Source organism: Neopsephotus bourkii, unplaced genomic scaffold, assembly GCF_033783945.1.
Source record: "Neopsephotus bourkii isolate Nb327-2 ecotype Australia unplaced genomic scaffold, CSIRO-AGI_Nbou_v1 NB_1488, whole genome shotgun sequence".
Classification (NCBI taxonomy): domain Eukaryota; kingdom Metazoa; phylum Chordata; class Aves; order Psittaciformes; family Psittacidae; genus Neopsephotus; species Neopsephotus bourkii.
In genome coordinates, this window is record NW_026901964.1 from 659,281 (window position 1) to 678,130 (window position 18,850).

The window sequence follows — 18,850 nt, forward strand, 5'->3', positions numbered from 1 at the left end:
GCAAGTTGTCTTCACTAGGGTCACCATGCAATGTGGTAATCTTTGAGACACCGAGGTTTGGGACATGAAGGCTTGGAAAAAAAAAAACCAAAACAAGAAAACCAACAAAAACCAAAACTTTTGGGGTGGTCTTTTTTGGGTTTTTTTTTTCTTTTCCTGCTTGATAAATTTAAAGACGCTCTTTTTTAGGATCATTTTCATCCTTGAACTCTCACTAGCCCAAGTTAGCTTGAGGAACACTCCGTGTTCGATACTTCCCTGCTTTTGTGCTGAAGTGAAAGGGAAGGGTGACTTCAACCTTCTTATTCTGTGTGTGCATTAAGAGCATGAATTAATCCTTTTTGTTGGAAGTGAAGTTTATTATTTTTCAGTTTAACCATATTCTGTTACCTGTGTTGGAACAGAAAGGCAGGATGTTAGAGAAGCCCAGTGGAAGTGAGAAGACAAGTTCGTTTTCAGGGTGGATTGCGCTTTTTTTTTTTTTGGTATAATTTGTTTATTTTAAGGTTGAGGGCAGGTAAGAATTACAAAGATAAAGGGTAGTTTTGGAAGTCAAGGGAGAAGCCAAAGAAAAGCCATATAGGATCATAGAATTGTTAGGGTTGGAAAGGACCTTAAGATCATCTAGTTCCAACTCCCCTGCCATGGGCAGGGACACCACACACTAAACCATGTCACCCAAGACTCCGTCCAACCTGGCCTTGAACACTGCCAGGGATGGAGTATTCACAACTTCCCTGGGCAACCCATTCCAGTACCTCACCACCCTTACAGTAAAGAACTTCTTCCTTATATCCAATCTAAACTTCCCCTGTTTAAGTTTGAACTCATTACCCCTTGTCCTATCACTGCAGTCCCTAGTGAAGAATCCTCCAGCATCCCTGTAGGCCCCCTTCCGATACTGGAAGGCTGCTATGAGGTCTCCACACAGCCTTCTCTTCTCCAGGCTGAACAGCCTCAACTTTCTCAGCCTGTCTTCATGCGAGAGGTGCTCCAACTACCTGATCACCCTCGTGGGCCTCCTCTGGACTCGCTCCAACATCTCCATGTCCTTCTTATGTTGAGGACACTAGAACTGTGCACATTACTCCAAGTGAGGTCTCACAAGAGCACGGTAGAGGGGCAGGATCACCTCCTTCGACCTGCTGGTCACACTTCTTTTGATGCAGCTCAGGATACAGTTTGTTTCTGGGCCGCAAGTGCACACTGCTGACTCCCCCAAGTCCTTCTCTGCAGAGCCTATAATCTTCCATTCCAGCACTCCAGTCATAGGAGCCACCCCACCATGTTTCCGTGACGCTAATGATATCATATCCCTGTAGCCATGTACACATCTCTAATTCCTCTTGTTTATTCCCCATATACTACAGGCATTTGTATAGAGGCATCTGAGCCGAGCTCCAAATGAAGCCAACTCATTGGCTGGAGCGGCTGAAGTAGCTCTGCATCGCTCCAAGCATTTATTACAGGTGCTGGCAACTGTCTGGGAGTGTTGGGAATATATAAGTGCACCTGCCCCATTTGCAAAAAGCTCTGCTACCCAGCTCCTCTACACACTGAATTATTTGATCTTCTCCAGAGTGTCTGCTATAAAAGGGAGTTCTTTTGAAGTACACTGGGAGGTGTGCGGTTGAGAACATAAAATAAAGCAGGGAAGTTGATAATGTTATAAATTTTAGGCTTCTTTATTGTAAAACACTTTTTTTGTGAGAATGATGGCCTTGTTCAGTCACTTACAGTCGTTCTGAAGTTTTTAGTTCAGAAATAAAAGAAAAAAAAACAACATTGAAACGTGCAGGTAATCAATAGGGCAGACTGTTATGTGGTTTCGACAGCATGTGTAGTATAGTTCCAAAATTAATATCGTGGGATGAGAGAATTTTTGCTTACTCCTATAAAAACAAAACGTAGTCTGCTTTTGCACCCAAGATCCCCATAAAACCCTGACAACACCCTTAAAGGTCATTTATGGAGGTGACCTCTTTTTGCTTCCCACACTCCCTAGGAGCATTTCTGGTCTACCCACTCTTTCATGGCCACCCACGCGCAGATCGGTTGAGAAATCATACTTCGTTAAGAAAAAACTTTGATAAGAATGTTACTTTTCTTCTTTGTTCACTTTTCTTTGTTTGAAAGATATCTTTTGTTCTCTGTACTTCAAAGGCAGTACTTAAAAATACATCATTTGCTGCATATAGAAATTTAAATGGAATATGTCAATTTTAGATGAGGGGACTTGTCATTGTTCCATAAAGTACATACATATATTTTATTCTCATTTGTGGGTCAAGAAGTAAATTAAAATTAATCTAATCACAGGAACATTTTTAAGCAAACACATTTAGATGGATGGGCTGTTCTTTGTTTTTTAAAACCTGTAGCAGACTTACAGTCTTCACCAGTCAAATGTATTTAGAGTAACCATTAATTAGCAGTAGTTCTTATATCTGTACCTTCATGTATGATAGGAATATAAATATTACTGGAGTAAATTGTCACAAGTTGAATGCCTTTGGATGTGAGGAAGAGTATCTTGGATCTGTGTCTTTTTCTGTGGCAGTAAAAGCATTACTCAGTGATGGTGCAACATGCTACTGACAACGTCACGCTCATTGCAACCTGCACAGTCTGTCCCTGTTAGTCTTTGCAATAATCATGAACAGAGTTATGAATCTCATAAGGCAAAATGTGGCAAGCATCTAGTATGGGAATCTTTCCATCTGCACACCACATCCTCTCAGAAATCTACATGATTTAAAGCAACTCTTATTGATAGAAAAGTTTTCTTGTGTTTCTTTTTAATGGGTTTTGATTTTTGCATCTGTTTTAAGTTAGATGGTTCTTCATGCAATTCTGATTGTGGTTGTTCACAAGCTGCTTTCTCTGTTGCTTTTCCTGTAGGTGTTGCAGGGTGCTCAGCTGATAGCTATTGCTTCTGCTGAGCCTGCCTCAGGGGGTGTTGATGGTTCCCTGCTCCAAGGGAGTGATATCCAAGTCCAGTATGTGCAGCTGACACCAGTGACAGACCACTCTGTGACTAATCAAGTATGTATATATTATCTTTTCTCCGTTTGAGTGTACTTAACTTGATTGAAACCTCTGTCAGATGAACTCTATATCTACCCACAAATACTGAGATACCAATGAGTTTATGATCCTGTTTCCAAACAGTAAACCCCCCCAAAAAACATCTATAATAAGAAACATAATTTTGTTAAAGCTATAAATAGGCTTTAACTATTGCTGCTTCAATGTTCTTGCTCAGTGCTCTAGAGAATAGTTATTTTGGTCATCACTGTTTTTCTGCATTCTTGAAGGCTGAGAGCCATGTTAAAAAGGACAACGCAAAAAACTTGCTTGGAATCTATAAAAAAAAAAAGTATTTTTCAGACTGAAGTTTCTCTTAAAAAAGTTATTCCCTTTCTTTCAACATTTTTCCAGTTATTTTGATCAACAACCTGGATTTCCCACAGGAGTCGCAATGTTAGCAATTATAAGTGAATACTGATCTTCTCATGTTATGATGAAGGAGTGTTGTGGTTTAAACAAAGTCAGCCATAAATCACACAGTCGCTCTCTCACTCCCCCCCTTTTTGCCCTCCCCCTGCTCCTGGAGGGATGGGAAGTAGAATCAAAAGAATGCAACTCCCACGGGTTGAGATAAGAACAGTTTAGTAACTAAGCTATAACACAAATCACTACTGCTACCACCAATAGTAATAATAGTAAAGGAAATAACAAGGGAAGAGAATACAACACCTCACCACCCACCGACCGATAACTCAGCCCCCCCCAGCCCGACCAAGCACCTAGTCCAATCTCGCAGTCCTCGCCCTTCCGGGTAACTCTCAGTTACATCCTGGGCCTGACGTGCTGTGGTGTGGAATACCTCTTTGGCTAGTTTGGGTCAGGTGTCCTGTCTCTGCTTCCTTCTGGCTTCCCCTCCTCCCTGGCAGAGCATGAGACTCACAAAGTCCTTGGTCAGAGTAAACGTTACTTAGCAACAACTAAAAACATCAGTGTTATCAGCTCTGTTCCCAGGCTGAAAGTCAAAACACAGCGCTGCACCAGATACTAAGGAGGAGAAAAATTGACTGCTACTGCTAAACCCAGGACAAGGAGTTATCTTTTGTTTTCCCTTTTAAGAACAGTCATGTATCTGAGTCTAGAAAAAGCTCCTCATCAGCTTGACAATATGACTGGTGACAACACAAGTGATGACTTAAAACATTTATGTTTTCTGAAGATGGTTACACATTCTTCTGTGTACCCCACTTAGTGGGCTTCTTATCTAGAGAATGCCAAGTGGTTGTGAAAAATAAGCTGTTGCTTGCTAGCCAAAATATAATGGTATCCTTAGCAGCAAATATTAGAGTGGATTTTTGTCCAATGCATACACATTTTTGTAGAGAATTCTGATCTGGCTATAAATGTTTGATTATTGAGTCTCTTGGGGGGGGGGGGGAATTGCATAAGAAATCGAGGGAATTATGTACAGACTTTGCATGCACAAAGCTTCTTCCTTGGACAAGGCAATCTGCAGATCCGTTCAATGAAGTCAGAGCACATCAGTTATCCCAGTGGCGAACAGGACCTCAGACAAAAGCTGGAACTGTGGTGTATATTGCCAACATGCTATCTGTGCCAGTTGGTGCTGGGAAGGAAGCTGGAGCTCCGAGCTCTCTGAGCTGCTCCCCAGCTGGATGCTACAAAGTGCTTTTCAGAATAATGATGCATCCTGGCAAAAAGTATCAGCCTGTCTGGTGTGTGAGCACGCTGTGCTGCAAGATTACAATCTAGTTTACTGTACACTGATCTTCCTATGTAGATGAGCCCTGAGTAGTCATTTTCCATCTTTTCTAGATTAGCCTCTGCATTAAACCATCTCAGCATTTTATTCATAGTCATTTGTAATAGTACACTGGACAACAAGTGCGTTGCTACAGGGATCATGCCTTGTTTCTTACAAATCCTGAAGTACTGCTGGTCCCATGCAGTTAATAAAGCATATAGGCATCAGATAGTGAGAGATGTTTCTCATGCTGCTGTCCTCACTCCAGGCTTGGGAAATTCTCAGATTTCCCTCCCACGGACTTTCTCCTGGGTGTGTTCCTCGTGCCTGTCCTCCCTTCTCTGCTAGCACCTCTGGTAGGGAGGAAGGAGGTTACGGAGTGCAGTTCTACACGTCAGCATCCGTCTCTCGCACAACTGGCAGCTACCAGAGGAGTCACTTTTCAGGGACACTTTGCACTGTGTTAAGTTTCAATATTCCGCTTAACCACGGGGATTTATACAAAGCTGAAGAGAAGCAGAAAAGGAATGTCGTGTAAAAGGAAAAACAGACAATATGAAAAATAAGTTTGCCATAAGTATTTCCTCAGTTTACACAAACTCAAAACTAAGGATCTGTTAATGATTTGGAGAAACCAACTTGGTATTTGCATTGCAGTCAGTTACTGAGGTGAGTAGCTCAAGAGAGGACGCCTTCGACACTTTATCGGGGGAAAGCTCAGCGTCCAGGAGCCTCAATTCAGAGTGGCAAGAAGCCACAGAGGGAGCCTTAAGTCCTCAACAGGACTTGCCCAGGAGCTGGCAGCTCAGCTGATGCGAGCAGCTGACTCACAGGAGGCGGTGCCAGGAGGGAGAGCGGCATTTTAAACCGGTCATCATCGACCATCACCGGTCAATTGCTGAGGTGAGTAGCTCGAGAGAGGACACCTTCAACACCTGAGCAGGGAGAAAGATCAGCATCCAGGAGCCTCAATTCAGAGCAGCAAAAAGCTACCGTGGGACCCTCCAGTCCTCAACAGGACTTGCCCAAGAGCTGGGCAGTTGAGAACATAAAATAAAGCAGGGAAGCTTTTAACAAGCAGTTAATGCCTTAAATTTTCAATGCTTAAATAATTAGGATGTCAGAAGAAATACTTATTGGCAACAGAAGTTTGTGCAGAGTGAGGTTCTCCTATGATTTTAGAGGATTTTTTAGATATCGGTTTTCTCACTGTATTTTCTAACATTAAATTCCATAGCAGTTCTGTGAAGCAGATAATAAAGTACAGGGCCACCAGAGCATACCTTGCCAGGATCTCCATGATGGAGACAAGCACCAGAGCAACATTTTAGCCAGCACTCTTTGCTTTATAGGCAATCTGTCAGTACTGAAATACCTAAAAATGCATCTAATGAAGGCATTTCTGTTTATTACGGTTACAGAAGGGTGCTCCTTTTTATAGTTTTGTTTTGCAAGACAAAATGTGTAAAACTAACAAGGAATGAAAGAAAGAAATGCAGAAAAGAAAGTACCTGGATCCTTCACTTTTTTTTTTTTTTGACCAATATCTAGTTGTACAATTCATCAAACCATAACATTTTGATTAGTATTTGCATCAGGACCACAAAAGCCCTTAAGAATTCATGAGATGGATGCTCTTTCAGGTGGGATTCAAGATTAAATTATATGGTAGGTCATTCTAATGGTATTGTAGTGCCTGCACATCCACAATGACACGTCAAGAAACTTAGTACATCAAGATATACATTGAACTCCTGGCTATAGTGAACTTAATATCAAAAATAACCAAGGGAGCCAAGTAGGGTAAGCAGAGACTCTCCTCCCCTGAAGCCTTTAAACATTATTGCACAAAACAAAATCAAACCCATGAAAACAGTATTCTGCACGTCACAGGATTCTACAGGCTTCTGGGCCTGCCCCTTTTTCTCCTGTATGGTTCTCTAATAACAGGGGAGACCGTCCTTCACATCAAGGTCTGGCACGGCATGTGTCCCCACCATAAAACGGATGTCCTAAGCTCAAATTTCAATTCATTCAATCACTGACAAGGGGGGTGTCAGGCCATCGCTGAAATACTGCAATAACAGCACTTAGCTCTAGTGTTTGTAGTGAATCGGAAAAATGACCAAGTATCTTCTGCTCTTTCCAAACATCATCTCTTTGCCAAACATATCCGGCTGTGTGATTGATTCTGCTTGCATCTGTAAAGACAGTTAATCCTACAACAGGTTTACTAGAATAAAAGGTAACATCTTGAAACGGATTATTCTTTAGCACTGTAAACATCTTATGAGGTGGAAAATGTATATTAAGAGGACCAATGAAACCTATCAGAGCAAACTGAAAAGCAGAGCTAGATTGTTGTGCCCAGTCTAACCATACCCTGGTAAGTGGCAAACAAATTTGTGATGGATCACAGCCCATAATTTCCTGACGTGAACAACCTCGTACAATCAAAAGAGCAAATACTTCTAACCGAGTAGTTACAGTAGTTAACAGTTTTATGTAGGAAAATCCATTCTAAAATGCATAAAGAATCAGTCTTTTGGAGATCCCACTGTGCTAGTAGACTAAATGGATGATACTCACTGTTGACAATAAACAGAATAACCTGTAAATCTGGATTCCATTGAGAAGCATAAGAGGTAGTGATTTTTGTCATGATGTGATCTAAGGTCTCATACTGAGCTTTTGATAGAACTCTTATTTATTTTTTTTTTTGCCTTTGACTCGCCCTTTAAAAGGGGCATGAGATCAGTCAAATCATCATTTGTGATTCCACACAAAGGGCAGATCTATCGAATATCACCCATCAATTTCTGCACGTCAGACAAGGTTTTTATCTGTGTGGTAATTTAAACTTTTTGAGGCCTAATTTCAGTTCCGGGAATGATCCACCCCATGTATTTCCAAGGAGCTTCACATTGCACCTTGTCTGGTGCAATTACCAGTCCTGCTTTTGCTAATGCTGATTGTAGCAGGCAGAGCAGATGGTCCTTGTTTAAATCTTTGCCTGCAATTAGGATATCATCCATATAGTGATAGATTACACATTTTTGCAGTTTTTGTTGAATCGGTTGCAATGCCCAGGCAACATACAGTTGACAAATAACAGGAGAATTTTTCATACCTTGAGGTAAAACAACCTATTCATATCTCTTAGCAGGCTCTCCTTTGTTAATTGCTGGGACAGAGAAAGCAAGTTTTTCACTATCGCTTGGGTGTAGAGTGAAAAAACAGTCCTTTAAATCAATTATTGTTAAATCCCAACCCTGAGTTAACATTGAAGGGCTAGACAAGCCAGGTTGTAAAGCTCCCATGTCTTTCATAACTGCATTGATAGCTCTGAGGTCATGTAACAGTCTCCATTTTCCATTTTTCTTAGGAATGGTAAATACTGGAGTATTCCACGGACTAGTGGATGGCAAAATATGGCCTGCTTCTAAGTGTTCATTGATCAGTTGGTGAATATGGGACAGCTTTTCTTTTGTCAGCGGCCATTGATCAACCCATACAGGTGTTTCAGTAAGCCATTGCAATTTATAGGTTGGCCATCCCTCAATGGCCGCCACTAAAAATTTTTTGTTGTCAGTTTCATCCCCATTTGACTGAGAGCATCTTCTCCTAGCAATGCAATAGGAGAAGACATAAGTCTACAAGTCCAGAGGAGGGCCATGAGAATGATCAGGGGACTGGAGCACCTCCCATATGAAGATCGGCTGAGAAAGTTGCGGCTGTTCAGCCTGGAGAAGAGAAGGCTGCGTGGAGACCTCATAGCAGCCTTCCAGTATCTGAAGGGGGCCTATAAGGATGCTGGGGATGGACTCTTCATTAGGGACTGTAGTGGTAGGACAAGGGGTAATGGGTTAAAACTTAAACAGGGGAAGTTTACATTGGATATAAGGAGGAAATTCTTTCCTGTTAGGGTGGTGAGGCACTGGAATAGGTTGTCCAAGGAGGTTGTGAATGCTTCATCCCTGGCAGTGTTCAAGGCCAGGTTGGAAGAGGCCTTGGGTAATATGGTTTAGAGCGAGGTGTCACTGCCCATGGCAGGGGGGTTGGAACTTGATGATCTTAAGGTCCTTTCCAACCCTAACTATTCTATGATTCTATGATTCTATTAATTTGGGTATGACTTCCATCAGACATTTACACATCCACCAATTCTTTACTGATTTGAGTTGATTGAATTCCCCATATTCCAACAACTCCTGCTGTGGCAAGTTCCAAAGGCCAGGTCTTTGGCCATTGATGATATGGTATAATAGTGACATCAGCTCCTGTATCAATTAACATAGACAGCTTAATTGTTTGATTATCACAACCTCTTATAGAGACTTGGTCTTCAGGTTTGTGCTTTGCTATGTCTAAAGCAAATAAAATTTGTGGTGTTCCCATGGAACCCCAGGCCTGATTTCCTCTAATTTTCTGCCCCGTCTGAGGGACTTTTACCTCAAATGGGATTAATTGAGCTATTTTTGAATTTTCAGGGATGTTGACCGGAGGAGCATGCGTTTGCACCATGATCCCAATATTTCCAGTATAGTCAGCATCAATTTCACCTGGTAATACAAAGATTCCTTTCCTTGATGTTGATGATCGTCCTAATAGTAAGTCACATAACCCATGACCAAGGGGCCCATTTAATTTAGATGGAATACAATGAACAGAAGTATCAGTTATGGTAAAATCTATTGCTGTTGCCACGTCCACTCTGGCACTCCCTGCAGTGGCGGAGGGGACGCAGTCCAGACACCCTGATTTAGTGTCGTCGCGTGGGGTGGCATTGTGCTCACATTCAAGTTTCCCAACAGGGTTCCATCTTTTTTAAACTTTGAACGACATTCAATTGTCTTGTGGCCAAATTTGCCACATTTAATACATTTGTCTGCAAAACCAGTAACACTACCTGAGGAGGGCGGGTTGCTGAACTAATTTTCTTTACAGTACACTGCTTTTTAAAATGTCCCATCCATCCACAATTATAACATCTCATACCTTTAGTACCCCCACGATCACCCTGACCATGCTGTAGAAGGGGTTTAACAGCAGCGGCGAAGGCAGTAGCCATGTATCCAGCCTTTTCCTCTGGTGTGCCCACTTTAGAACATGCATCCATCATTTCCTGAAGACCAGCAGATTTTGGCAAAACCTGCAAAATATGCTTACAAGCGGGGTTAGCATTTTCCATAGCCAGAGACATAAGCATCGATTCTTTAGCATTAGATGCCAGATCAATAGCCTCTGTCAATCTGTCAATAAATTGCATATATGGCTCAGTAGGTCCCTGCTTTACTGATGTATAGGAAGGATTAGGTTTTCCTGCTTCTGGCACAGCTTTCAGAGCAGCTAAAGCCAATTGCTGTGCTTGCTGTAAAACTTCAATTTTCATAGGAGCTTGTACTTCATCAGGGTGAAATTGTCCCTTTCCCAGTAACATTTCAGATGAAACACCGTGCAAAGGGTGATGAGGATTACACTCTGAATTCTCATCTGCAGCTTTTGCAGCAAGCTCCTCAAACCCACTTTTAAAATATAAGAGCTGTGAAGGAGTTAATAAAATTGCAGCCACTCTGAGACAATCATTTGGAGTTAGAACAGTAATAGAAAAGAAAGCAGATAACATTTGCTGTGTATAAGGGGAAGACAACCCATACTGAGTAATTGCTCCCTTAATTTCTTTTATAGCTTTCCAGTCCATAGGAGTCCAGACAGGCTGTCCCTGAGTATTTATAATAATGGGAAATGCAGCGGGAACATCTATCTGTAAAATAGTACCATCTATGATTGCATCCTGAATGCAGCCTTGCCATCTCACGGCACTCGGATTAACTTTATTAGATGTAGGAGTCGGTGGTAACAGCACATCATAAGGCCTGATCTTATACTTTTTTTACGTTTTTTCTGGGGCTTGCTCCCTCTCCTCCCCCAATTTGTCCAGACTGTCTCACAAGTCCTGTAATTGTTTATCTAAGGATTTTGTCTATTGTCCCCAGTCCAACTCATTTTGCGGCTCCAGTGGGAGCGATGTAGGTGGCGGAGGTGGGTATTTATTTGGAGTTACACTCTCCTCCTTAGGAGACTCCCACCCTGGCAAAAAATCTTGGAGATTAAGTTTAGGGGCAGTAGCAACACGAAGAGGGTTGACATCTATTTGTTTCAGTTGCTCAGTAGCTGCTACTGGCTCCCGAGTATCCGCTAGAGCTGCCACCCAATAAAGGCATTGTCAACACAGGATAGTTGAAAGGCACAGGGTCCTTAAACATTTGTACCTTACGGCGCGCCGGTTTTCGGCCAGAATATTTTATGCCCGAAACAGATGACACTACCATGGCTGTAACGCCGGGTGCTGAATCTAATGTAGGTGCCGAACCCTGCTGTTGTGAAGGAGATTCAGAGACAGCTGTAAAAGCGGATTTTTCCACCTGTTTTGCAGCCTTCATTGCGGCTAGAGTCTCTTTCAGTAGTAGCCAGGGGACAGCAAGAGACTTTGCCTCCTTAGACCCACAAGTAACTTCATCCCACAGGTGTGTCCCAATTTTTTCTCAAGTCCCAAGATCAAAAGCTTCATTAACCCCCTTGGTCAGCTCTTTTTCTTTACTCCAGAGCAATAGCCTTTTTAACAGATTATCATCATACTCTATCCCTCTCACTGAGAGGATATGCTGGAAGAGCTTAACGATGACCATTCCTTCTTTACTTAATTGATTCCCCATCCTAACCCTCTTCCAGACCCATCGGCTGTTACCTTATTTGCACTGCTCAGTGTCTTCCGGGCTCACAAGGCTCCGTTCCGAGGCGCCTACCTCCCGATCCTGGTCCTGTCGGTTCGAACCCAGCCGACGTCCCTGCAGCTCTGCGTTTTCCACTTTCTTCGGTTCCACGTGTTTAATTCCTTCAGTTTCAATATGAAAAATAGGGGTGGCCCCTGTTTGGGTGCCATTTGCCACAGAAAATATATGGACCCAGTCAGAGATCAATATGATCAGACAAAAGCCGTTTATTACAAAGCCTTAACCCCTTACATACTATTTCGTACATGCACTTACAGTGATTTGGCATATTATGTTTGGATACATGTCTTGAAGACCCTTAGTGACTAACATGTAATTGGTTAAGCACAGGTGTGAGAACTTGACCTCGAAAGCTTGCCAACAGTCCACAGTTCTCATAACTCAGTGAATACCAGCTTCTTATCTTGCTTGCTTAAGCTTCCTTGGGCCTCTCAGGGCCTTGCTGTATCTTTCAGGATTATTCAGAGTTTATGTACCAATTATCCATTCTCCTGTGAGAACATTGTCTCCACAGGGAAGTTTAGATTGGATGTAAGGAGGAAGTTCTTTACTGTAAGGGTGGTGAGGCAGTTGCCCAGTGAAGTTGTGAATGCTCCATCCCTGGCAGTGTTCAAGGCCAGGTTGGACGGAGTCTTGGGTGACTTGATTTAGTGTGCACTGTCCCTGCCCACGGCAGTGGGTTTGGAACTAGGTGATCTTAAGGTCCTTTCCAACCCTGTCTGTTCTATGATTCTATGATTACTCTGATTTATATGAATAGTTCAATAAATTTGGGGGGACTAAAATTATGAATATTGAGATGGTATTTGCATTATTCTGAGTTGTGTAGATAGTTCATTACCTTTTTATTTTCTAAAATTAGGGATATTAATCTGCATCATTTTAGATAGATATCTTATCTGAAAAGAAAGATGTTATATAAAGGGAAAGCCCTCTCATGGAGTCTGTAGTGACACTTTCATCTGTTTTCCTATGGTTCTTTGTCAAGGTACTGAGATGTTCTCAATGATTTTGTATCTATTTTACCAATCAAAGCGGGATAGATGCTATGCTCTACTCAAATTCCGTGCTTGAAACATCTGAAGTGTGAACTTATTTAATGACAGAAAACAAGATACTAGTTTTCTGACCTTTCTTGAAAGCTGTGTCTTTGGAAGCAGTTGCACTTGGAAGCTGAAGGTTGGAGTGAGGGTATTTCAAACAAATCCTCTTACCACAGCTGAATATTTTTTTCATGTCTTGATAGCATTATTACTCACAGCAGCTTGCAAAATTTTGAAATTTGGATTAATACTATGCTGAAACTCATATGCTGTTAGTAAGTGTTGTTAGATTTGGAAAAATAGCTTTCCAGACCCAAAGTGTGTTTCTAATCCTTTTGGGCAGTCTTCTACTTCTGGTCTAAATGTTGGATTCTGTATTGCTGTTGTTGTTATTATTTGATAATTATAGTCCTTCAATACAGTTTTCCTCTAATGAGAAAGAAAAATTCGGTCACTTAAAAACTTACCTGCTGTTAAATTTAGTATTCTCATAGAATTATTCACCACTTTGGCATTAATGTATTGCACAGTTAAGTAAACACCAAGTAACCTATGAATTTAACAGGAAAATGTCTTCTACCTGTGTGCAATTCCTGGCAGCAAGGCAAAGGTGAAGGGAAATAATTTGACAACAAAACCTGGGTTCAGCTGTAGCAATCATTTTTTTCCTTAGTAGCTGGTGCAATGCCGTGTTTTCGACTTTAGTCTGAGAACAGTGTTGATAGCACATTGATGTTTATAGTTGTTGCTAAGTAACGTTTATACCAATCAAGGACTTTTCAGTCTCATGCTCTGCCAGGAAGGAGGAGCACAGGAAGCTGGGAGGAAGCAGAGGCAGGACACCTGACCCAAACTAGCCAAAGGGGTATTCCATACCACAGCACATCATGCCCAGTATATAAACTGGGGGGAGTTACCCAGAAGGCCCAGATTGCTTCTTGGGTCGGGCTGGGTATCGGTCGGCAGGTAGTGAGCAATTGTACTCTCTCTCCCCTTGTTAGTTCCCTTATCATTATTATTATTGGTGGTGGTAGTAGTAGCTTTGTATTATACCTTAGTTACCTTATCTCAGCCCGTGGGAGTTACATGCTTTCGATTCTCTTCCCCATCACTCCACGAGAAGCAGGGGGAGTGAGTGAGCAGCAGTGTGGTTATGAGTTACCGGCTGGGCTTAAACCATGACGCCTTAATTTAGGAGCAATGCTTTATAATTTTGAAACTCCAGTGTTTTCTTTTGCATAAATATGTTTGGACTGTAGAGTGAGACCTAAAGGTGGTGAAATTTTGTTGGGTTTCCACCCTTGTGGTGTTGTGGATCATCCTACATATCCTAGGCTGAGAGTATAAAGCAGGGCTTCAAGTAAGACTTTTTCATAACAGAAGTACTGCCACAGAAATAATTCTGTATTCAGGGTGTTACATAAAGCATCCATTAGATGTTTTTATGGAGGGAAAATCCATCAAGGGCAGATCTCTGAAATCTGTGGGAGTGAATGGGAAAATATCATTAAATGCTTGCCCTTTCCTTGGAATTTATCTGTGCTTGTGATGCTCGCTGCTGTCAGGGGAAAGCTTATTGGGTGTGATGGGCTTTATCCAAGCCAATACAGCTGCTCTTAAATGCTATTCATCTTACAGCTCTAAGGATGTAGTTTGTGTCATAATCTAGTTCTCCTTACTCTAACTAACTTGGCCAAAAAAACAGTTTGCTATGGGATTATCCTTTCACAGCCTTGTCAGACTTGTGGTAGGAAGTAATTTGATTTTTAAGGAGACTTCCTCTGAGAGCTGAAGTCAATTGTTTTTGCTTTAAATTCCTTCTTGGGGGACAGTGTTTGCTTGGAAAGTGAATAGAATCAGGGCTGTAGGAAGAATTTTATTTGGTAAAGAAGTTCACTATAGTAGCACTATTTTCATTTTACACAAAATAGAGAAACACTGCAGTGGGTAAAGTCAGCAGTTTTAGACTGTATCCTGCACCAGCTGGGGAAATTCCAAGCACAGGCCAAACAGGTAAATTTACTTCCATTACCTACAGTAGCTCTGTCACTCAGGGGCATTCTACTGTATTTTCTATGATCACCTTTGGTGGACTTTCTGTCCATAACACTCCATACCCCTGAGATGTTAGCATGTGCATCATGCTGGGACAAGTCCTTCTACAGCTTTGGCATATATTGTGCCAGATATGAGTTTTATTTTGTTTCTTTTTAGAGCTGGTTCTGTTTTGGGAAGAGAGAGGGAATAATTGTTTTCTATTTGCTCTCTTTGTGCTACTCATGATTTTATAGATCCTTATCGTGGTTTTATTATTTCAGCCTTCTCTTTCCAGCCTGAAGGGCATTAGTCTACCTAGTCTTCAGGTGGATTCTTTGTTATTTTTGGTGTCTTCGTAAGTGTATTCTCATTTTAACTCTCTGAAACAGCTGATATCCATGCAGTTTTTTCACTGGTTTATCTATGAAAACTTTGTGTTGATGTAATATGTTCACATTCCCTTTGCTACACCAGTGGAAAGCACTGTTGTAATGATTTACTGATGTTTCCTTTTGCAGGGCACTGATACCCTTCAATCAACAATCCAGACAGAAATGCAGATAGAACATGGAGCAATCCAAATCCAATAAGAACTGTGAAAAGCTGCATCAACTGACATGTGAATGACCCACACCAGAAGTCAAGTGTTGTCATCTTCGTGCAATGACAGGAGAATGGAAATGCCCTTTACACTAACGGTCACACCTTGAACATCTCCTTCAAATCACAGTGTTCTGATGATCTGGTTGTCCTCACCTGGAATAAATGACATCCATTTGCTTAAATTGGAGCTATGTCATTACATCAGTTGAGGATCTGGCCTTCAGAAAAATTAAATGGCCTGCCCTTACATACACTTAAGGGGGGGGGGGGGGGGGAAGGAATCTTTCAGAAAGAGGGAAAGTAATGAATCAAAACTGTGAGACTAAATCAGTATTTCATTCTGTTCATTTCTTCAGTGAAATACACTGTCTGAATGTCTTCAGATATATTAGGAAGTGTATTGCTCCTTTGCAATACTTGCTTTACCACATATAGAAGCTCAAGAGCTCAAATATTTTTCACTATTTAAACAGCTTTTTTATTTGCTATGGTGTTTATAACAAAAACGGAAAATATTTTTAAAAAGAAAAAACATAACTACAAGTATTAGCCTTTTGCTGGTGTTTTCTGTTCAGCGTAATGAAAACTATTTGCAGAAAGCTAACAATTTTGTTTGTACTGTTGCTTAACTACTTTTTTTACGGGAAAAGGCTTTTATATGCTGTAATTATGCATTTCTCATGAAAAATAAATGTGTATTTATGAATAGTGCAGCTTTAAGTTGCTCATTGCCATAGGATTTAATATGGTTTGCCTGGACTGTGCTGTAAGAGCATAGCTCTGGAGTATTTGAAGATTGATGCTATTTGGCAAGCTCTGCTGTCAACCTGAGAAGCAAGATTAAGCCTTTAAAGAAGATATCTATCTTTGATTGTGTTGTTATCTAAATTTCCAGTACAAGAAAAAATGTGGTAGTTGAGCTTTTGAGTCTGCAAATCCTATTTTATGCAGTGAATTTATGAAATAATTCTTTTTTAAAATGTGAACAATTCTGAGCTCTCCCTTTTTGTTCTCCCTAAGTCCTTTTTCCAGCCATTTGAATGAATTGAAATTTGAGCTTAGGACATCCGTTTTATGGTGGGGACACATGCCATGCCAGACCTTGATGTGAAGGACGGTCTCCCCTGTTATTAGAGAGCCGTACAGGAGAAAAAGGGGCAGGCCCAGAAGCCTTTAGTTGGCGTATGTTGGAGATATGATCTAGCCCAAATCCCCTACTCAAGTAGGGTCATCCCAAAGATACAAAAAACTAAAAGGGGGAGATGTGGAGACAGTGTTCTCACAGGAGAATGGATAATTGGTACATAAACTCTGAATAATCCTGAAAGATACAGCAAGGCCCTGAGAGGCCCGAGGAAGCTTAAGCAAGCAAGACTAGAAGAAGCTGGAATTCACTGAGTTATGAGAACTGTGGACTGTTGGCAAGCTTTCGAGGTCAAGTTCTCACTCCTGCGCATTACCAATTATGTGTTAGTCACTAAGGGTCTTCAAGATATGTATCCAATCATAATATGCCAAATCATTGTAAGTTCATGTAAGAAATAGCATATAAGGAGTTAAGGCTTTGTGATAAACAGCTTTTGTCTGATCATATTGATCTCTGAATGGGTCCATATATTCTGCAGCAGTTCCCCTCTTTAAGTTTTAACCCATTGCCCGTTGTCCTATCACTACAGTCTCTAATGAAGAGTCCCTCCCCAGCATCCCTATAGGCCCCCTTCAAATACTGAAAGGCTGCTATAAGGTCTCCACGCAGCCTTCTCTTCTCCAGTCTGAACAGCCCCAACTTTCTCAGCCTGTCTTCATACAGGAGGTGCTCCAGTCCCCTGATCACCCTCAGGGCCTTCCTCTGGCCTTCCAACTGTTCCCTGTCCTTTTTATGTTGAGGACACCAGAACTGTACACAATACTCCAAGTGAGGTCTCACAAGAGCAGACAGGTAGGATCACCTCCTTCAACCTGCTGTTCACGCTCCTTTTGATGCAGCCCAGGGTACGGTTGGCTTTCTGGGCTGCAAGCGCACACTGCCAGCTCATGTTCATTTTCTCATCGACCAACACCCCTAAGTCCTTCTCCACAGGGCTGCTCTGAATCTCTTCTCTGCCCAGCCTGTAGCTCTGCCTGGGATTGCCCCGAACCAGGTGTAGGACCTTGCAATTGGCATGGTTTAACTTCATAAGGTTGGCATCGGCATCAGCCCGCCTCACAGGCGTGTCAATGTCCCTCTGGATGGCATTCCTTCCCTCCAGCATACAAACCAAACCACACAGCCTGGTGTCATTGGCAAACTTGCTGAGGGTGCACTCAATCCCATTGTCCATGTCACCAACAAAGATACTGAACAAGGCCACGCCCAACACCGACCCCTAAGGGACACCACTCGTTACTGGTCTCTAGCTGAACATCGAGCCATTGACCACAACCCTTTGCATACTGCCATGCAGGCAGTTCTTTATCCACCGAGTGGTCCATCCATCAAACTGATGTCTCTCCAATTTAGAGACAGTGTCAAAGGCTTTGCACAAGTCCAGTTAGATGATGTCAACTGCTCTTCCCCTGTCCATCAGTTCTCTGTAGCCTCATCAGAGAAGGCCACCATGCTGGCTGTCACCAAGCACCTTGTTGTTTTTCATGTGCCTTAGCATGCCTTCCAGGATAATCTGCTCCCAAGATTTTGCCAGGCGCAGAGGTGAAACTGACTGGTCTGTAATTCCCCGGGTCATCCATTTTCCCCTTCTTGAAAATGGGGGTTATATTTCCTTTTTTCCAGTAGTCAGTAATGCAGAGGGTTGACCAATGTACAGGGGGGGTTGTACAGGGGGGTTAGAGGAATTCACTTGCTTAAGCAAAGGTATTGTCTGTACCTATCATGCCTACTAAGCAGAACAAAGGCACTAACTATTGACAAGGAAAAGCAGACACTTGGTTCTATTGACAAGGAAAAGCAGACGCCTGATTCTACTGATAAGCACCTATTGATAAGGAAAAGCAGACCCCTGAATCTACTGTTAAGGGGGAGAAGCAGATGGTTTATGGCTGGGACCAAACCCTAAGGCCATACGTGAAGACTAAAAGGTGAAAAGTTCAAGAAGAGGAAGACTCATTTACTTCATCTTGAAGACCCCTACCCACAGGAGGAAGTCTCATTTACTTCATCTTGAGACCACTGCCCGTGATCAGAGGGGGAACTGCGCAGGCGCAAAGGACCTTCTAGCTCATTGTAATACGAAGCGGGGATAGGACATGAATATGCATAGCCGTGTGGTGCAACCTTATAAATGTAGAGGGAAACAACAATGAGGCACGCATGACTTTGAGGAATTATCCCCGTGTGTCTCATTTTCATTTCATCATCTCTTGACTTTGTGAACGAAGATTTGGGAAGGGCTTTACCCACACTTACTACAAGCGCGCTGATGACTAAGAAGGCCAATGTGGGATAGGCAATTCCAGCTACAAAAAGCACAGCAGAAGGTCTTCTTGGGTGGAACAGGTGGGGCACGATCCTTCCTGCGTTGTCTTTTCTCCTCGAGACTAATTCTTTGTGAGCTCTCAAAGGAGTCAGCGACATTATGTATGGT

General features: G+C 42.1%; 1 long non-coding RNA gene across 1 annotated transcript; it reads left to right on the top strand.

The window, feature by feature from the left end:
* Nucleotides 1–1,623: 1,623 nt before the first annotated feature.
* Nucleotides 1,624–15,535, top strand: LOC133220861 (uncharacterized). Its single transcript, XR_009727796.1, has 2 exons — nucleotides 1,624–3,045; nucleotides 15,185–15,535. It is a non-coding gene; the product is annotated as an uncharacterized LOC133220861 (long non-coding RNA).
* Nucleotides 15,536–18,850: the final 3,315 nt, after the last annotated feature.